This window comes from Mercenaria mercenaria, chromosome 9 (genome assembly GCF_021730395.1).
Source record: "Mercenaria mercenaria strain notata chromosome 9, MADL_Memer_1, whole genome shotgun sequence".
NCBI classification, from domain to species: domain Eukaryota; kingdom Metazoa; phylum Mollusca; class Bivalvia; order Venerida; family Veneridae; genus Mercenaria; species Mercenaria mercenaria.
Genome location: NC_069369.1, coordinates 12,729,397 through 12,739,037, shown reverse-complemented (window position 1 = coordinate 12,739,037; position 9,641 = coordinate 12,729,397). Strand labels below are relative to the sequence as shown.

The 9,641-nt window shown below is 36.9% G+C and overlaps 1 long non-coding RNA gene across 1 annotated transcript; it reads right to left on the bottom strand.

Moving 5' to 3' along the window:
- Window positions 1–1,071: 1,071 nt before the first annotated feature.
- LOC123547738 (uncharacterized) lies at window positions 1,072–8,303 on the bottom strand. Its single transcript, XR_006685727.2, has 3 exons — window positions 6,171–8,303; window positions 4,993–5,083; window positions 1,072–1,680 (listed from the first exon to the last, which is right to left on the bottom strand). It is a non-coding gene; the product is annotated as an uncharacterized LOC123547738 (long non-coding RNA).
- Window positions 8,304–9,641: the final 1,338 nt, after the last annotated feature.

Sequence of the window (9,641 nt, the reverse complement as noted above, 5' to 3'; positions counted from 1 at the left end):
TTAAAACAGTGTCTAGTTTTCAGTTTCTTACTCCGTTTGTACTGATTTTTGGAAGATGTGCCTTCAACAACTGATTTGTACTAATTAGTAAGAAAATGTTCCCGTATGAAGAAAAAGGCTTGATGTTTTTGAAATCCTCTTAAAGCAAATAAAATGAATGGATTGAATAACATGGCTGAAATTTGGAGCAATTTTTAGCTCAACTAATCAAAGACTAGTCTGAGCTATTCTACTTACCCTGACATCGCCCCATGTGGTTCTGGGACGATCTGTGTATGAAAAGAATTGGAACCACTGCCTAAATATCCTTGCATGATCGTAAGAGGCGACTTATAGGGTCTTAACACTTGGTTTTGCAGTAACTCTGTGATTCCAGCAGGTATGCAAATTTTGATTCCATACCTCATGTTTTTATTTCAATGTAAATGAGATGTGGAACCAAAATTTATAGTCCTGTTTGGCGCCATATAACCTATACTGTGTTGGTGCGCCATAAAACCCAAATAAATAAATAAATGGCATCGGTGTCACACTTTGGTTACAGTTTTGCATGTGAGTACATATAGTTATCATTTAAAGGCATATAGCTTTGAAACTTACTTTTTTCTTTTTCTAGGTCAATTTCCAACCTCACTGGGTCAAGTGCCATAACTCTGACGTATATTTTGGCAAAATTATGGCCCCCTATTTGACTTAGAAAGTTTTGCATGCAACATTCTACCTCCAAAAGTAATGCAGAGATTGATTTGAAACTTCACATGTGCCTTCAGGGTTATAAAACTAGGTGATAGCATCAAGTTTCATAACTGACATTTATTTTGGCCAAATTATGCCCCTTTTTGGACTGGGAAAATCCTGGTTAAGGTTTTGCATGCAAGTTGCTATCACAAATATTAATGCAAATATTGAATTGAAACTTCTGATGTTTCTTTGGGTTCATAAACATTGGTTCAAGGAAGTACTATAGTGACTGACTACAAGGTTCAAGGAAGGAGTGTAGGTACTGTCTGCACTTGTTCAAGGAAGTAGAATAGGGATTGAATTCATTGTGATATTTCGTATCAATTTTTATTTTCTATTTAAATGAAGTGGTATGGGGAGACATAAATGTGCTTTTACTATAAACAGTATCTAATTTTTAAATCAAATCGGTTATCTTGAATAAAATGCTCAGTCGCTGAATGTTCTAGATACCGAGACTCGACTGTATTTTGTATTCAAAGTATAAAGAGTTCTAAACTAGCTATTCACGTCCGCGGTAGGTACGTGGCATCTGAATCTCTGCCGATTGTAGTTTCATATTTTTTGTCCTACACAAGGTTTTATGATCTCTGTATGTATAGCTCTTCAACTTCTAAGCTTCTGAAGACTTCTGTTTGTATCGTCTAACAGCTTTAGTATGTAGCTTCTAAAGTTATCTTAGCTTATGGATATAGTGCCTAAAAAATTTAAACATTAACTTGCATGTTTTATTGTAGTTTTACAATCCGTTTGTAGTGTTTCAGTATATCTGCCACACATTGTTCTTGATGAGACATAGCTTTGATGAAAACATGTAATTCAGTAGTGACTGCTGTCTTAGAGTACCTGTATAAATTATTATATGTGACTGTAGTTTATATCGTCTTGTATGTACATTCTTCTACGTTTAGTTCCATCTTGTAATAGCAGGTGTAAAATCTAAAACGAGAGAATTATATACTGATATAAGATTATCTATATATTTACAACATTCACTTTACTTCCTCATTGTAAGAAAATAATTATAGAGTTTCTTTGTGAAACTGTTTATTCATAATTACGAAGAACTCATAAAGTTTCTACTCAGAGCTCTAAGAATATTTCACTGACTGAACGTGTAGATTAAACATCTGGCACAAGGATAACTGTTTAGGCAGTAACGAGGCTCTGCCGGGTTATCGCAAAACAGTCTATTGAAAATAACAGGCTACTGTCTTTTGGTGTCAATGTTATTAGGTCGCGGCTGATATGCGCTGGAAGGGGTGAGGTTCACCAAAGCCCTTCTGCCCATATCTGCCGAGCCTGATAACATTGACACCAAAAGACAGTTGTCTTTTATTTTATTTATCATGAAACTCTAATAACCTGCCTAGAACAACATTATGTCCTCATCTCTTATTTCGTAAGAATTGACTTCTGAAGCAAAAAAAAAGTCATATTTTAGAGATTGGAAAATTGATCCGCTAATGAAACATTTGAACGAAACAATACGGCAGCCATATTGAATTCATATTGACTTTCTGATGTTCTTATAAAAATTAACAATAGAATAAACTCTTACCTGCATAAAAAAATAAAAAAAATCAACCTCTTGAATAAATCAGAACATGCTTTATTTCCATTTTTTTAAACATTTAACTCGGGCAACTCAGGCAGAGAGTTTTATATTGTGTTTTATAATTGTTTACCAATAGTTTGAAATTTCTTTTTTCAAAATTAATGGTATAATGAATTCTCTGAAAACGTTTTGGACAGTGGCTATCACTTTGAAATTTGTCTCTTCTTGATCTTGAGGATATCATGAATTATACAAAATTTATATTTAACAAGAGGGCCAAGATGGCCCTAGGTCGCTCACCTGATAAACACACCATAACAGTGTAAACATGTTTGACATAGTGATTTCATGGAAACAAATATTCTGACCAATTTTCATTAAGATTGGATCAAAAATGTGGTCTCTTAAGTGTAAACAAGCATTTTCTTCAATTTGACCTAGTGACCTAGTTTTTGAGCTAAGATGACCTATATTCGAATTTGACCTAGACTTGATCAAGGCAATCACTCTGACTAAATTTCATCAACCTCGATTAAAAAATACAGCCTCTATCGCATACAAAACGTTTTTCTTTGATTTGACCTAGTGACCTAGTTTTCAATCCCAGATGAGCCATTTTCAAAATTGATCTAGATTTCATCAAGGTTATCATTCTGACAAAATTTCATGAAGATCAGTTGAAAAATACAGCCTCTATCGCATACACAAGGGTTTTCTTTGATTTGACCTAGTGACCTACTTTTTAACCCCAGTTAACCCGTTTTCAAACTCGGCCTAGATTTCATCAAGGTAATCATTCTGACCAAAATTCATGAAGATAAAATGAAAAATACAGCCTCTATCGCAAACACAAGGTTTTTCCTTGATTTGACCTAGTGACCTAGTTTTTGACCCCGGGTGACCCATTTTCGAACTCGACCTAGATTTCATCAAGGTAATCACTCTGACAAAATTTCATGAAGATCAATTAAAAAAATACAGCCTCTATCGCATACACAAGGTTTTTCCTTGATTTGACCTAGTGACCTAGTTTTTGACTCCAGATGACCCATTTTCGAACTCGGTCTAGATTTCATCAAGGTATTTGTTCTGACCAAAATTCGTGAAGATAAAATGAAAAATACAGCCTCTATCGCATACACAAGGTTTTTCCTTGATTTGACCTAGTGACCTAGTTTTTGACCCCGGATGACCCATTTTCGAACTCGGCCTAGAATTCATCAAGGTAATCATTCTGACAAAATTTCATGAAGATCAATTGAAAAATACAGCCTCTATCGCATACACAAGGTTTTTCCTTGATTTGACCTAGTGACCTAGTTTTTGATCCGAGATGACCCATTTTCGAACTCGACCTAGATTTCATCAAGGTAATCATTCTGACCAAAATTCATGAAGATCAGTTGAAAAATACAGCCTGTATCGCATACACAAGCTAAATGTTGACGGACGACTGACGACGGACGCCGGACATCGAGCGATCAGAAAAACACCTGAGCATTGCTCAGGTGAACTAAAAAAACGGCAAGGTAAAAGTTGTTTAAAGTTTGCATACAAGTCTTCCACTGGATAGAGTATATTGCTGTAACTTCAATGTTTTGAACATTTGAAATATTCACTATAAGGTGGGTCATATTTTAAGTGAAATTACTAGTTGAGATTACAGAACAAGTCGTGCAACATTAAAACTGGACTCTGTAGTAAAATTCAGTCTGGAAGGAATGATGTAAAAACTAGTCCGTTAATATGGAAGAAGCTTAATTTTGATATCAGATCAATGGCCTGATATAAAGAATATCAGGCAAGTGGTATAAGGCACTTTGCATAGTAGTTGCATGATAAAACGCGCCAACACACCAGAACGACAAATTAGCGTGCCAATACAACAAGTAACGTATTTTGTCGTAAATTAGCGTGCTAACTTGTCTTTCTGGCATGTTGGTGCTCTTCAAACGCACCAACACGCCATAACGGCTTGCACCAATACAAGTAACGCATTTTGTCGTAAATTAGCGCGCTAGCTTGTCTTTCTGGCATAACGCACCAACACGCCATAACGGCGCGCACCAATACATCAAGCAACGCATTTTCTCGTAAATTAGAGGCTAGCTTGTCTTTCTGGCATAACGCGCCAACACACCATAACGGCGCGCACCAATACATCAAGCAACGCATTTTCTCGTAAATTAGAGGCTAGCTTGTCTTTCTGGCATAACGCGCCAACGACACCATAACGGCGCGCACCAATACAACAAGCAACGCATTTTATCGCAAATTAGCGCGCTAGCTTGTCTTTCTGGCATAACGCACCAACACGCAATAACGGCGCGCAACAATACATCAAGCAACGCATTTTCTCGTAAATTAGTGGGCTAGCTTGTCTTTCTGGCATAACGCGCCAACACGCCATAACGGCGGACACCAATACAACAAGCAACACATTTTATCGTAAATTAGCGCTCTAGCTTGTCTTTCTGGCATAACGCGACAACACGCCAGAAGTAAATGGCAGAAATCAGCCACCATATATATACGCTTGCACGTATGTAATCATCGTCTTTGTTGAGGTGTAATCAGGTGCCTTTACATTCGGACATTATTTCAGATACAGGGTAGAAATTTCTTCAGGACACCCGGGTAATTCACTGACTCGGTTAATCTAACTACTAAACATTACAAAAACAATATCTTACCACGTCACTTTCACATTTTAACTATATTTTCGTATGTTTGGTCTTGTTCCTGAAATGCGTCAGCACAATTTTGCAACCTGATCAGTTCATTCTGAAAATAAGTGACATAATTCGTTACGCACCTAAATATACATGACGTATACCGTTTTGTTAAATATCGCGGACACCTTTTAAATGTTTATAACTGTTAAATATAGATGTAAATAGGTGAATCTTTTCTCCCAAGAAGTATTCGAAAACATTTTTAATGTCACTACTAGATTTATATTAACTAAGATAATGTCGATCTTGTATAGAGCTATTTAGATTGTATAAACGAATCTTTTTGAACGCTAAGCAAAAAAGATTCCCCTCAATCAATTTCTTTATAGATAGAAACGAGCAGTCTGTTTAAAAGGGTTATATATATTGTTTTACACTGAAACAACCGAGGTGTCAGATTCCTGATCCGGAATCCAGGCAAGAGCGGACCTCAACCTTAGTCTCTACATTCGTTACAAAGCGTGTACATCGGACACAAATCCAGGAAGCGCTTTATTAACAGAAGTTGCGTCAACGTTCTCAGAGTTAATTAAAGAATTAATAGAGGAATTCTCAACTTCATATGAATTAGACAGATCACAATGAAATTCTTAGGGGATGTTTTATTTACTAAAACTTCGTGCGCATGTTGTCCCGCTTTCAGGAGCTCTTGATTTTTTATTTAAGTTGTTTCCATATCTCAAATCAATCGGTAAATATTCGTCCTGGATGGATTATACCTGTATGTCTGTAAAGAGCTTACAATTTTCCCTTCAAGTAAAAGCATTGACATTAACATTGTACAAGAGTATCTCTGTATATGAGATGGGCGAAATGTTTAGTTAAATGCCGTTTTCAATGGTAGATAATTCTTTTTTCAATACTGGTGACCTATGACTTTTATTGTGTATCTTTGTTTCTTAGATGATTGTCCTTCAATATCCAAAGTTTGAAGAAATTCTATTATTGGGAAAAATTTCGCCCATCTCAGAGACTCAATCGTACGCCTTTAAGAATAAAAAGCAGGATTTGCTTTTAAACGTAAAAGAGACATGTATTGTTTCCTTCTCCAAATAAATATACTTGTTTGAATACTTCTGAGCAGCCTCCCCATACTAAACTTGCCGGTAACAATTTAAAGACGGATAAATTCTTACTTGTATAAGGTTATCCAACAGCAGCCGGAAACGGGAACTGGGGAGACAAGTCATCGGCGCTGCATGAACTGCTGTAATGAGATCCTCAGCCAAGCGCTTCGAGATCCCAGCTCGAACCCAGTCTTCTTTCCCGGGGAACTTTTCGTCGTCAGAGGATGACGCCGTTGGTACTGAACATACGGCGATGACCAAAATAAGCACAGAAATCGGTCTCATTGTAGAGTACATTCTGCAATACAAATACAAGAAAAATCCGAAGAGCAGTTTTGATGCACGAGTAGCACTTCTGATTCGAAAAAAAGCAGGCACCACTGCTCAAAACCTGAGTATGCTGGAAGTTTTTCCCTTTTTTTCCAGATAATGTCGTCAGGTTTCGTTTGATTTACTTGTTGGCTGTAACCGTTTTCTGTATTTCGCACGTCCGTGTTCTCTGTACGCCTCAGAACGAATCAGGAGTGGAAGACGAATGCCTTAGAATTAGTATATATAGTACACGTGATGGAAATCTTTCGTAAGGCGAACTTTTTTTTAACAATAAGTTGTCAACCTGGATGTGAAAGGAATAAATAGTGTTTGTTAATTAGAATATACAAATCTTCGACAAATTAACACATTTTTCACAAATACAAAATTTTCTAACATGTGACTTGTAATTGTGTACCTCGAGTTACATTCACAGACTAACACGTTGCTTATACAGAACGGTATCGGTTGCACCAAATTAGTCTCGACTGTCGAGAGTGAATTACGTCAACTTCTCAAGGCCTTTATGACATTTTATTGTCCGCAAAAAAGTGTCAGATTAATTAATGACGTCATGCCCACATCTTTCAAATGAACAATTACGCACGGTAGCTGTTGATGCGAAAGAACTGTGGACAAAAGGCGGACATAGCGGACAATACAGCATCTGAAAATGATAAAAAAAATGTATTTTTGCCTAAATGCTTGCCTAAATCTTTGTCAAAGAGCGTAAAAAAGAAAACTGCCAAAGATGTGTTTCAGAACATGCAAACGAGAGAAAGGTTGTTCCAAAAATTTCCGAGCGGTGAGTCGTGAACGGAACGAGCGATTAAATATGGTGAATTTTAATCATGTCTTTTAACTCTTTTAACTGGTTTGATTTATTTGGCAGTGAAGTAGAATAATAGTTTAGGACGTGTTGAGAATATAAGTCAAACATAATACGGGCGCATAACGAGTAGCCCGATTCCTTATTCCTTTATTATTTTTTTTTCAAATAAGGAAAAAGGAACTAGTTCCTTATTCCTTTTTCGGAGAATACTAGGTAAAAGCAGTGAGAAAATAATCCTTACTCAAATCAGCAGCATAAAATGAACACGCTAAATCATAGCACGAGTGATAAAGATCGAGAAAAAGAATAAGGAACTGGTTCCCTATTCCTTTTTCAAAAGTCGAATATTTATTTATTTATTTATTTGGGTTTTATGGCGCACCAACACAGTATAGGTTATATGGTGCCAAACAGGACTACAAATTTTGGTTCCACATCTCATTTACATAGAAATAAAAACATGAGGTATGGAATCAAAATTTGCATACCTGCTGGAATCACAGAGTTACTGCAAAACCAAGTGTTAAGACCCTATTAGTCGCCTCTTACGATCATGCAAGGGTAAGGCAGTGGTTCCAATTCTTTTCATACACAGATCGTCCCAGAACCACATGGGGCAAGGAATAGAACTAAGAAAAATGAAAATATTTAAATCACAATGATATCTTTTCAAAAAGTGTATATACATTCTCGTCATAAAATGTTTCAAGGATGTAAGTGGTATTTTCCACAGATATGAGAGAGTATGACTCAAAATCGAGGTACAAAGTTCGAATAAGGAATTGGGCTTTTCAGAGACGACATGGTACATGCATTGAGAAAATAATCCTTACTCGCGGTTAAAAACGTTCAACAGTATAAAATGCACACGCTAAATCAGAACAGGAGTGAGTAAGATAAAAAAACGAATAATGAATAAGGACCTGGTTTCTTTTTCCTATTTCAAAAATCGTATAATGAGTAGAACACAGAAAATGAAAATACTTTAATCGCATTAATTTTCTAACTGCTTGTACCATGTCGTCTCTGAAAAGTCCAGTTCCTTATTCGAACTTTGTACCGCGATTTTGAGTCATACTGTCTTATATTCTTGGGAAATATAACTTATATCCTTAAAACATTTTATGATGACAATGTATATACATTTTTTAAATCTTTCTACCCCTACAGTCCTACCCCTTCCTCCCCTTTTTCTATATTTTGCACCAAATGAAAATATACTTGTTGGATTTTTGAAGCAACCCATCTATAACAGCTTCTTTTTGTTGTGGACCTACTTTGCAAATGCGTGGTTCTTAGGCTGTGTTTGTGGTGCTTTGTGCATCCGAGAAATTTACCCTTATCTATTATCTTTTGCTTCTCATTGTTCTGAGCAACATCAAAATTCCTCTATGAATTAAGAAGAAATGTTCCAGATAAAGTCATTCTTGTATCTGACCTTTGGCCTCTATGTGTGACCTTGACCTTCAACCTAGGGACCAGGTTCTTGCGCATGACACTCTCATAGTGGTGAACATTTGTGCCAAGTAATATCAAAATCCTGTTTTGCATGACGAAGTTATAAACCGGACATGAAAAATGTCACATTGACCTTTGATCTCCAATTGTGACCTTGACCTTTAAGTTAGGGTTCTGGGTGTTGTGCATGACATGTCCTCTCATCATAGGGAACATTTATGCCAAGTAATGTTAAAATCCATTGATGAATGACAGAGTTCTGGACCAGACAGGAAAAAAAAACCTATTGACCTTTGACCTCCAATTGTGACCTTGACCTTTGAGCCAGGGGCCCGGGTTTTGTGCATGACACGTCGTCTCATCATGGGGAACATTTGTGCCAAGTAATATTAAAATCCCTTCATGAATGAAAGAGTTATGGTCCAGACAGGAAAAAGCCCTGTTGACCTTTGACCTCCAATTGTGACCTTGATCTTTGAGCAAGGGGTCTGGAATTTCCGCATGACAGTCGTCTCGTCATGGAGAACATTTGTGCAAAGTGATATTAAAATCCCTTAAAGAATGACAGAGTTATGGACCGGACACGAAACAGACCCTGTTCATGCCATGTTAACATCTGACAGCCAAGTGTGACCTTGACCTTTGAGCTAGGGGTCTCAAAGTTATGCATGACACATCGTCTTATTATGAGGTACATTTGTGCCAAATAATATTAAAATCCCTTCATGGATGGCAGAGTTATGGACCGGACAGGAAAAAAGCCGTGTTGACCTTTCACCTCAAATTGTGACCTTGACCTTTAAGCTAAGGGTCCGGGGTTTGCGCATGACACCTCGTCTCATCATGGGGAATATTTGTGTCAAGTAATATTAAAACCCTTCATGGATGACAAAGTTATTGACCAGACACGAAATTGTGGACGGATGGAATGATGGAAT